Raw genomic sequence first — 10,740 nt, 5'->3', positions numbered from 1 at the left:
AGTAAGTGGAAGACTGCCATTGTGACTTTAGGTAAAGGCGTTTCAAGCTCGTATTCAGACGTGCAATCGATGTGTAAAATTCCCACATCACACTACGTAACGAGGTGCATGTTGGCAGGGGGCAACACACCATATATTGTTGAAATTCAATTTAGAAAATGATGTTTATAGATTGTTTTTTTTATATTGATCAGTTAATTGTTTGCTCTAAAAGAGTGAAAAATACACGTCATTAACATTAACTTTAAAAACATCATCATTGAACAGTTCTCCACTTTCACTTGATAAATAACTTAATTTTCTCTCCATCAGCTAGTCAATTAATTGACAAACTGTTTCAACTCTACAATAACGAGTAAAGTGTTGAGTATTGTAATTGCAGAAGGTACTTTTAATCACAACAGTTTCCAAAATGCGGTCCTGTTTGTGTGGTTGGCTTTGAAGTTTCTTAAAACTGCCCCCATCCAGGGGCTTTTTCCAGGCAGTTTTTCTCTGATCACAACCGGTCTTGATTAGCACTCCTACCCAAAAAACAGCAGCTTAAATCTTTACAGTCGGACAGATTTGCAGTGTTTTAAATTGATGCAGCCATCTGGACTGCTTCCCCCACTCACAGCAAGTTGGACGCCGAGGCTCTGATGCTGGCTGCTGATTAAGGCCCTGGATGGTGACTGTTCTGTTCTGTGCGAGAATATAAAGTTTTCTTCAATAAACACCTATTAACTAAACTTACTTTATTGCATGAGAAACACTGGCAAACTTGTGCACAGTGAACCAGAGATATCTACACTGATATCATTTAGATGCTATGCTGGTGAAAGGACTTCTCCCTGAATGATTTTCCCAATGAAATATACATGTACAGTAGATGTACTTGACGCCTGTGCTTGCGATGTAAAATACAGGTGGATGTTTTAATGATGTACATGTTTTCCAGTACATGAATGTTGGTGCTCTGATCTCATTGCAGTTATGAGTGATCCAGAGCATAGGCCAGAATACATATTAATATAATAATAATATGATTAAGGTCATAATTAGAATACTTATACATATATGAATAAAATGTGAAAGTCTCGAGGTCAATGATTAGTAAAAAAAAAGAGAGTTTTCATGGGTACCACACCAAAGAATGTTAGTTTGACTTCACATACTTCATGTATTATTTCTTCTGTGACGCTTTGATGTTTGAATCACGTATTCAGTTTATCCCAGAAGAGTGGGTCCTGTTCCTTAAATCAAGTCTCATGGTTACAACCTGATGATGAAGGCTAAAGGAAGTTGGTTTTCAATATGCCTGATACTTTAGATCCGTATAACCTCTGTTATATATTTGATTTATGAAAGCTATCTGAAAACCCGGAGGGAGGAAAGATCTCTGCACTGTCTTCTTGTTCTGAAAGGAAAATTATACTAAAAAATTTCTAAATCTGATGTCTTACCATGTACTGTATATAAAGAGCATAAGTCAAATAATAAATAATTCTGATGGAAACATTTCTTAGTAGAACAACGAGACAGTCCCACTGTGTTTGTGTCGATGTGTTTGAGTTTTGGCATCTCAGTCTCCCCCAGTCGGACCTCACAGGGGGCAGTTTAGGGGTCAGTCTGTCAAAAAGTTATACATTTTTAGTTTCTACTCATAAAGTGGACTTTTTTAAACATTTACATATAATATAATTGTAAATTGCGAGTTAGTTGTGTCCAGGTCAGAATCACCTGTTTACCCTGGCAAACTCTACGCAGAAGATGTCAAAGAAATTCTTTTGGACATTTTGTCCCCCTTTTGCAGAAAAAGATAGTCATCATGCCAATGCCTATTTAAAAATCCAGTAGACACAGACTAACATTGATTAGATCTTTTTGGCCTCCTGATGAGTCTACATGGTGAATGTGAAGGTTTGGGTAGATTTAGGTACTAAAAACAACTTGGGAAGGTTTAGGAGAAGATTATGGTTTGGGCTGAAATAACCACTTGGTTAAGGTCAGGGAACAACCCTGGGTGTGGTTAAAAGAAACCGTCACTTCTCCAAATGACAAAGTCCAACATTTTGTGGATCCATCCAAAACCACCCTGACTTCCTCCCCCTGCCGACTGTGGTTCTCCAACATCACACTATTTACTGCTTTAATCCCAGTGAACAACAGACACAATTTCTACAGCCATTAGAGGGCTTTGTCATTTTCTTGGGCATTTACCGAAACCACTGATGCTGTCGTTTCTTCTCGGGAGAACAATCTCCTTTTAGCTCTGGGTCGGTCTCCTCCAGTTTCTTGTAAAAATATCTGGCACTTCGGCCGCCACATGCTCGTCTTACTCCACCAGCCACTCGCTTACTTTTGGCCCCCTTTCCTTGGGTGCTGGGCAGGTAGCGTACACGCGGCTTGTCTGAGCTTCTTTCCTTGGAATGTAAGCCTATAGTTTTATATGGGAGGGCTGGTGCAACCCAGAGGAACTCAACCGTACGGTTTGCATGCAGGTTGTGAACCAAAACAATGAGTTCATGTTGGCTAAAATCCGTGTAGAGCTGGGTTGGGTAATGATTTTCAGTGGGTTCAGCACCAGGATTATAAGTTTCACTTTACACAGTCATTCGATTGGATATAAAAAAATGTAACTTAATGGAACTTTAAAGTGAGTTGCCTGATGAGGCACAAAATTAAACTTCAGTAATTCCAGTTGTGAAAGGCAACTCACAAGTTTAACTTTAATGAAACTTGGAAAGTTAATAACTTCCGTAAGACTGTATTGGCCCAGTGCATGCCTGTATCATTTCTGAGGGTTGCCATGTTTCATTTGGTCAATGTTTACATCTGACATCTTTATGTATATCTACACCCGGCACACATGCTTTTCTGGTGTCAGAACTGAACAACTTTTGAGAAACAAAAAAAAAAAAAAAAAAAAAAAAAGAATGTTTCAGGTCGACTCAAATCCGCATTTTCTGATCTGCCACCCTGACCCTGGGGTCAGGTTGAGATTTAGTTCAAGACACTAGAACATGGTCATCATTGAGGACACTGAGGGCATGCGTTCTTTGTCTTTGAAGAAAAATGTATACAGTTAAATGAACAAGTAAAATATGAAAGATCCAAATATTTTAAAAGTGGACTCCTGCCCTCAGTGTTTCCAAAATCCTGGCTACGGCCCTGATGGCCACTACAAATTAACTGGGTAAAGTTTGGACGCATACTAAAAAAAATAGTATTTAATCACTTGATATGACGTAAGAGTTACGATCATTTTGGTTGTATTTTCGGAGATTTTGAGCTCTCTGCCGTTGAGACTGCTGCCAACCAAATTCAGTGGAGGCTAATAGAACTGAATCTGTGGTTCTCACAGCACCGAAAAAAAAAAAATCCATTTGAAAACTCAGCAGGGACTTTTTTTCCAGAGATACTGTCCTACGGCGACGTCTGTGGACAGTTGTTTTTCCGCTACATACTTTTAGAACAGAACATCGCCGGTGAAAAGTCCACAGTGAGGTCTGGAGATTGTCCTGAGTAACCTGGATGTCACGGAGTCCCCACACAAATGTCAAAAAGAGCATTTTCTTTATTCATACAATGTCTCTTTTGCAGCAGGAATATCCTCTAGACCTTCAATGAAGGCATATGGAAAAAAAAAAAAAATTTATCTGCATTGTGAGGGTGATGGATCTATTAAAGTTTACTTATAAACCAGAGAGCGGCTGGTGAACACTATATTTACACCAGCAGTGCGGATGGTTTAAAGGCCCATGAGCGGCGCTGTTCATTGATTCTTTCTCCATCAGCCTTTAACACTAAACTTTTTACCTCATCTCTAGTGAAATATTGACTAATTTGGCAGTTTGTGGCGTCGGAGAGTAAGCTGTACATCCTTAAGGCTCATTCATGCTCGTTATGCGGACGGAGCCTTTCGACCCTACTCTGCCTCCACTCCGTCCGTATTTGTTCACGTTTTCTGAAAGCTCACGGACACGGATGAGACAGGGCATTACCAGCGGAAACTGTGGGTGGGGGGGGCAGTGTAGCCAACCGTTCAAACAAGAAACAACCATAGGTCACGACAGAGAAATTTTAAAACTTTTGGAGGAGAGGTTGTGCGAGTTGGTCAGAAATTTTAAACATCGATGTGATGTCACTTAATGGGAATTAAATGCGTTCGTTGCTGTCAGAAACTTTTGGCTCTGAGCTGCCCTCTAGTAGATGTGTTGCTTAACATCCACGCCAGCGTGGGGGACGAGTGGATGCATGTGGGCGGTGACGGTTACATTGTCTGAAATGGACGTATCTATTTTCGTACACAAAGGCAGCAAGAGCTTTAGTGCTACTCTTACAGCTCTCCTGAGGGCTGCGCAGTCTCCTTTCAAATTTTATATACATGCAACTGTCTGTAGTCTTATTACAAAGTTTGCTGGTCAGTCTTCAGACATCTGTGTGTGTGTGTGTGTGTGTGTGTGTGTGGGGGGGGGCAGAGGATGGACACGGTCTGATTTTGAATGAACCTGTGCTCCTGTCTGACAATTTTTCCTGGTGAGACTGAGTGTCTGAAAAACCAAGGACATGGTTATTGATTTTTGACAATTGTCACCAGCCTCCACACATGCAGGACCGTGATGAATAAAGCTGGTGGGCAGCTAGAAACGCCTGGGTACCTTTCTTCACAATGCGCTGACTTTTTAAGCAGATGCTAATTACAGCAAATCTGCAAAAAGGGGTTTTTTTTCTAATCTTTGTGATAAAACTGTTTTTTTTCATTTTAAAAGATCAGTCTGGTGTCCCGATTTTAGAGACTGACAATGTTCAATAAAAACAGATGAGAGACATTCTCGAAGGTAGAGAGCAAAATCTCTAGGGCTGGGCTCAGCTAGCTGGAATCTTTGAAAGTCATTTTCTCACCATGGCAAATGCCATCCTTGATAGCCGTGGTCACCCCATAGCAGAGGAGTTAAAAATGGTGCTCGGTTAGAGAGCTGCTTCAGAGCCCCTCGCTGCGGCAAAAAAGAGGAAACTGCTGTTGTTTTTGTTTTTTTTGTTTTTTTTTAAATATAATCTGGTCTCGGATAATACCTCCCCTGCACATTAAAATGTAACAGCGTTTGCACTTCAAGTGTTTGTAGTACCTTTTAACATTTTAAGTATTTTACAAAACTCCACTAGATCTTATTAAGGGTTTTGCGGCTATTTATTGCCATGTTAACATTTTTCTTTTTCAATTTCGTTTTAATACTGTTATGTGTCAGTGTAGTCCTTGATTAAATGTGACATGGAGCACTATCTGTTAACACGCTTCAAGCCTTATGAGTGCTCATAACTTTCAAACCTGTTATTCCAAACAGAAAAATAAAATAAAAATGAATAAGCCCAAATCATGAATGTTGCTTAAACTGGGGTTTTTTTTTTTTTAAGTAAGCCACTGTGTAAACAGGAAACTGTGCTGCACCACGGGCTGTTTTTCTGCCTTCAGATCGGGAATTTCAAGATGCAAAACATCTTGCCCCTTGCTGTTAAGGCGAGCACGAACACTAAACTTCCCTCCAGCAACTTCCCTTCTGGTTTTCTCAGAGCTACAGAGCAGAGAGGTTTCAACACAAACCCGGCTCCGTGCAGCTTGCTGCACATCAGATAGACATCGCCAGCAGAATATACAGCGGTTTAGGACTGTTAATTAAAATATGACTAACATCTTAAGCCAGTGTAGCTGAACATGTTACCTAAATAAAATTGGAAATTGAAAACACGGCATATTTGTTAGAGCATAACTTGCTTCCAAAATCAGTGCGAGCTTTCTAACACCAATCAAGTTTTCACACCAGCAGCTCATTTGCAAAAACAAATGAATTCATTTGAGCTCATTAACCCCCCTTTCTACAAACACATTTTACAAGGAGTGACAAAAGGAGACATGACTGAACCCTAAATGAAAGAGTCAATAATTGAGTGGTAAAATGCATTCATATCATTGATCTTGATCTTAGCCAGCGTTCGACTATTGTGCTCACATAATTGATGTGATGGGTATAATAGCATAGAGGGCGAATTCACTTAGAAAGTATTAACCTTTTTACTCTCCCTGAACATTTGACAAAGCACCATGAAAGAGGCTGAAGTTGATTTGTAAACCTCCAGACACCAGGGATGCTCAAACCAAATTCTACATTCACTAGACTCTCCGGAGTCCAGTGAGGCTTAAATGAGATTTCCGTAAACCTGCTACAATTAATCCACAATCTTGTCACGCCACAAACATTTTGAAATGCAAAAGCCTTGAGGTACAACCGACGATAAATTGTCTGTGCATGTTTTTTTGTATGAGAAGGCGACACAACGTTTGTCTGAATTCATCACCTCAAACTTTTATCACATGAAGCACAATGTGATCAAATTTGACCCAACAACAGTTTTTCCTGCAACTCGTCACTTCCGCTCCATACTGATAGGTAGACACAGTAACTGTGTCACAGTTTTGGCTTGGTGAAATGTAAATGTATCCGATCCTTACGTTAAGAAATTTGTTAGGCACTTTTAGGGACACACAAATCCCATCCCACAAATTGCACATTTGATCTTCTTTGACTTATAATTGCTTTGATTTCTGCTCCTGCTTGATGAAAATGACTTCTGCAAATCAAAGATTAGAGCCCACAGAAAATCTAACATCACCTGTGGGAGTTTTCCCACCTCTGCCAATCATCTGAATCATCTTAGTTGAATTATTAACATCATATTTTAGAGTAAAGAGCAGCTCAAGGTCCCGAGATTATTTTCTTATTGTAATATAATTCCGGTTGTTAGAGGCAGGGTTATAGAGGAAAGCAGAAGGAGCTTTTCAGGTGTCCCTGGTTCTGTAAGTCACAATCACAATTATTGCGCTTCTGCAGCTCGGATGGACATGAAACCATATCCGTTCAAAAAGATCAAATCAGCACATAAGGCGAACATCTGCATTAGAAAATATCTGGTTCTCTGACCTAAAAAAAAGTCAAAAGGTATGAGCTTTTAGCAGTTGGAAGCTAAATATTACAGTGGTGAGAAAACTGTCAAAACAATCTGCGGCTTAAATCAGTTCACTTCTGGATAATTTGGTCGATTTTAGATGAATTCTTTGTATGGTTCACAAATTCAATGACAAAGCGTTTTAAATTCACTTCTGCTCTGATTTGCACATCTGTCTGGCAACCATGGCCGAGGCTCGTGGGTATTGTAGTATAGTAAACTGGAAATATCGTTGATGTGTTTGCTCAAACATCATATGTTTATATACCGCCCCCCCCCCCCTCCGCCCAAACCTCCACCTCTGCAACCACGGTGTATTAGGCGAGACTCGGAGGTTTATTCTGATGTGCCTTGTTAGATGTTAGTAGTGTAGCTCCCCACTGTGTGTATAATGGGATTTCAGAAGAACAACAATGGGGTTGACAAAGCCAAAAGGCCACGACTACAAAGTACACGGCAAGAACGTAAGCCTGTTCGTTTTCTATTAGCGAAACAATAGGCATTTAGTGTTGCTGTTTTTGTTTTTTTTCCTGTGCTTTAATAATTCAGTGAAAACATATCTGGAGTGAATATTTGCCCACAGCTCTTTCACAGCCGTCAAAGACCTGTGTGATTTTCCCTTTTGAAGTCTTGATTTTTCAAAGAGTAAACAGATCTCACTGGCTCACCTCATAGGTCTTCTTAGCTTTTTTCTTTTTTCTTTTTACTTCCACTATAATACAGTTTGTGGTGATTGTGCAGTCGTTTGACAATGGTTTGAACCTTAAAAGCTCTGAAAGCCTATTTTCCGTCAACATCTCACTATAAGTGATTAGGTCCTACATGAACGCACATTGGTTTTTTTTCTTTTTTTTCCTTTTCTTGGCCAAACGTACGACTGTTATGGTAATCTCACCTGCAAGACTTTTGCATTTCTGATTGTGCTGTTTCCTTTCTCAATGGTTCAGTCATGTACTTGCAAGCACCAGAGTTTAGCAACATGTGAATCAAAGTGTAACTGTAGTGGTGTGCTGATGTTGCCCGGCCGCCGTGAATCAAATCTGATCTAAACACACCCACACAGACCCGATTGCAGATTAGCTTAGAGTTTTTCACTGTCAATCTCGTAACGAGTTATAACTAAACCAAACGTTAACACTCATTGGTTCTCCTCTAGTGCTGAATATTTAATGTTATAGAGAAATACCTAAGATTTGAAACCAAGATTTTTTGATACAACCAAAACTTAACTGTGGTACTGAGTATCAAAAATTGCATGTGGTCAGATTTATAGTCTTGTTTTTTTTTTATTGTTTGATGAGTTTAGTTCTTGATTCAAACCAAATGTAAGCCACAAAAATACAGTTTTAGACTGTATTTTAATTAAAGCACAGTTGCTTTAATGGAACATTTGAGCGCTGTGGCTATATTAAAAGTAAAACAGTTTTTTAGAGAAACGTGTTAATATTTCTCCGGGTAAGGTATCAAAAATCAGTTCTCGCACTGGCACTAGTCGACTGTTTTTATTTAGTTTAAAAATAAAAGGATTATTTTAGTTTTTAATCAACAAGCAGAATTTTAAAATTATCCAGCTGAGTCTTGGATTTCCTTGTTGACCAAAAGGAAATTGAAGAAATTGAGACACAACATGGAGGCATTTTTTTTTACCCTGCCCACTTTCTTGATAATTTTTTTTTTTTTTTCAAATCCAAGAGCCAAGGCACTGATGCTTTTGGAAAAATCCAATGAGGTGCAGTATCAACAGGTGCTGAGAGAGAGTCAGAGAGGGCTGGCTAAATGAAACAGGGGTATGGTCTGCAGGGTCTGAAAGCCACTACTTCGACTGACACCTGAAATATAACCACACTTAACAGCAGCTTGCTGATCTGTTTCTTTCACACAAAGGAGAAGGAGAGAATTTCAAACTCAAGTCCCCCCCCCCCCAGCTGTGAGGCAACAAGGTTAACCACGAGCAACCATGGCAACCTACCATTATGCATACTATCTTTAATTGTACAGCACGTCAGTAGAAACTCATTAGTCTCATTTGCCTGTCGGAAAGAAAGAAACCCTGAATTCTAGCAGGTAACAGTGAGTTGAATGTGACTTAATTATTTTCCTGCCACTAACTATGTAGAAATTTAAAAAACAAAAAAAAACAAACACCTTGAGCGTTTTTGGGGGCCGCAATTAATCCATCCTTATTACCATTTGCATAACTATTTAGGGATTCTGTCCAAAGTGGAAGAAGTATTCAGATACCTAACTTAAAAAAAAAAGTATCAATAAATCGATGTAAAAGTACAGATGTATTATCCGCTAAATGTACATTAAGTATCAAAAGTAAAAGAAAGTTGTTCCGTGGAAAAATGTGCTCTGTTCCAGATAAATGATCAGATATGACCAGTGTTGGGCAGTGACACATTGCGTGTTACAGTACCGTGATTACTTTTTTCACTAACGAGTAGTGTAAGGGATTACAATTTGAAATTCAGTAATTACATCACAGTTACTAATCCCGGTAACGCTCTATTATTTTGACATCTAGGGGTCGTCTTATTCGCTGCCCTGCTGGGAGTTTGACGGAGGGTTGGTCTCTGTGTTCTGTAGCCTCCCCCTCTTAAAGAGGAGAAAGACGCTCCAGAGTTGTCTTATTTACATTGTTTTGTGCTCTTGGCTGGCTGGTGTGTGCAAATGTTAGCATCAGGTATGCACACCTCATTTTTAGAGTTGGAGGGTGTGTACCTGTGCTCCTGAGGTCCAGATTTCTGAACGGTGCAGTCACCGAGGCTAAGCTCGCTGCTGAATGGTCAGAAAATCTCTCCAAATTGTATATCTGCCTGCCTGTTAGACCGCAGTGTCTTGTTTTGTTTTCTGATTCTAAATGTGCTAAATACAAAAGATGCGATGTTTGGGCGTGGAGGATTTGGAGATGGTTAAGGGCACTTGTGACAGAGGCGACAGCTGAGTGATGCAAGTAAAATAATGAGACAGGTTTTGAGATGATTAATGGGAGAGGAAGAAGAAAAAACCAAGTTCTGCTACACAAATTTGTACTTATTTACTGGATTTTCCCTTTAATCTTGTGTGTGTGTGTGTGTGTGTGTGTGTGTGTGTGTGTGTGTGTGTGTGTGTGTGTGTGTGTGTGTGTGTGTGTGAAATAATGGACAATTAATTAAAAACCCATTCGATACCTGAAAACATGACACGGAGCCCCCGGCCAGACACGGCTCCTTTGTAAAGAATCACAAGCCACAAATGTTAGGAATCTCAGGTTTAATCTTTGACAATGCATTCTGTTTTATTTTACTTGTAAGAACGGCTGTCAGAGAAATGTAGCTGAGTAAAAAGTACAGTAAAATGTAGTGAAGTAGAACTAGAATTAGCAGTGAAGTGAAATACCCAAGTGAAGACCCAGTACCTCAAAATTGTACATAACTTGAGTAAATGTAACTTAATAAGTAAATATGCTTTGCAGCTATTCCCTTCTGAAACTGGCTTCCGACCATCAAACACACACACACACACACACTCAGAAACCAACGCATGCACACAGGCGCGCCTACACATACACACACACACACACACCGGTGTAGTAGTAGAGTGTTTGTATGTGCTGAAGTTTGCCCCTGGCAAGCCCAGCATCTCAGACTGCAGCATCCCATGAAGCCCGGCGAGCTCGCAGACCGTCGATAGTGTTACCTCTCGCTGCTCATTTTAGCAACTCCATACCTGGAGAAGAGGGCACACTTGGCATTCACACGCTGACCTACTTTCCAC

At 40.0% G+C, this 10,740-nt stretch overlaps 1 protein-coding gene across 2 annotated transcripts in view; it reads right to left on the bottom strand.

Annotated features, from left to right (window-relative positions):
• tspan4a (tetraspanin 4a) overlaps positions 1-10,740 on the bottom strand; it is a 117,890-nt gene that overhangs the window by 48,325 nt on the left and 58,825 nt on the right. The gene's annotated exons all lie outside the window — the stretch shown is intronic.

The sequence above is a fragment of the Xiphias gladius genome, chromosome 1 (assembly GCF_016859285.1).
Source record: "Xiphias gladius isolate SHS-SW01 ecotype Sanya breed wild chromosome 1, ASM1685928v1, whole genome shotgun sequence".
Taxonomy (NCBI): Eukaryota; Metazoa; Chordata; class Actinopteri; order Istiophoriformes; family Xiphiidae; genus Xiphias; species Xiphias gladius.
The sequence above is the reverse complement of the archived record's forward strand: the minus strand, read 5'-3'. Positions and strand labels throughout refer to the sequence as shown.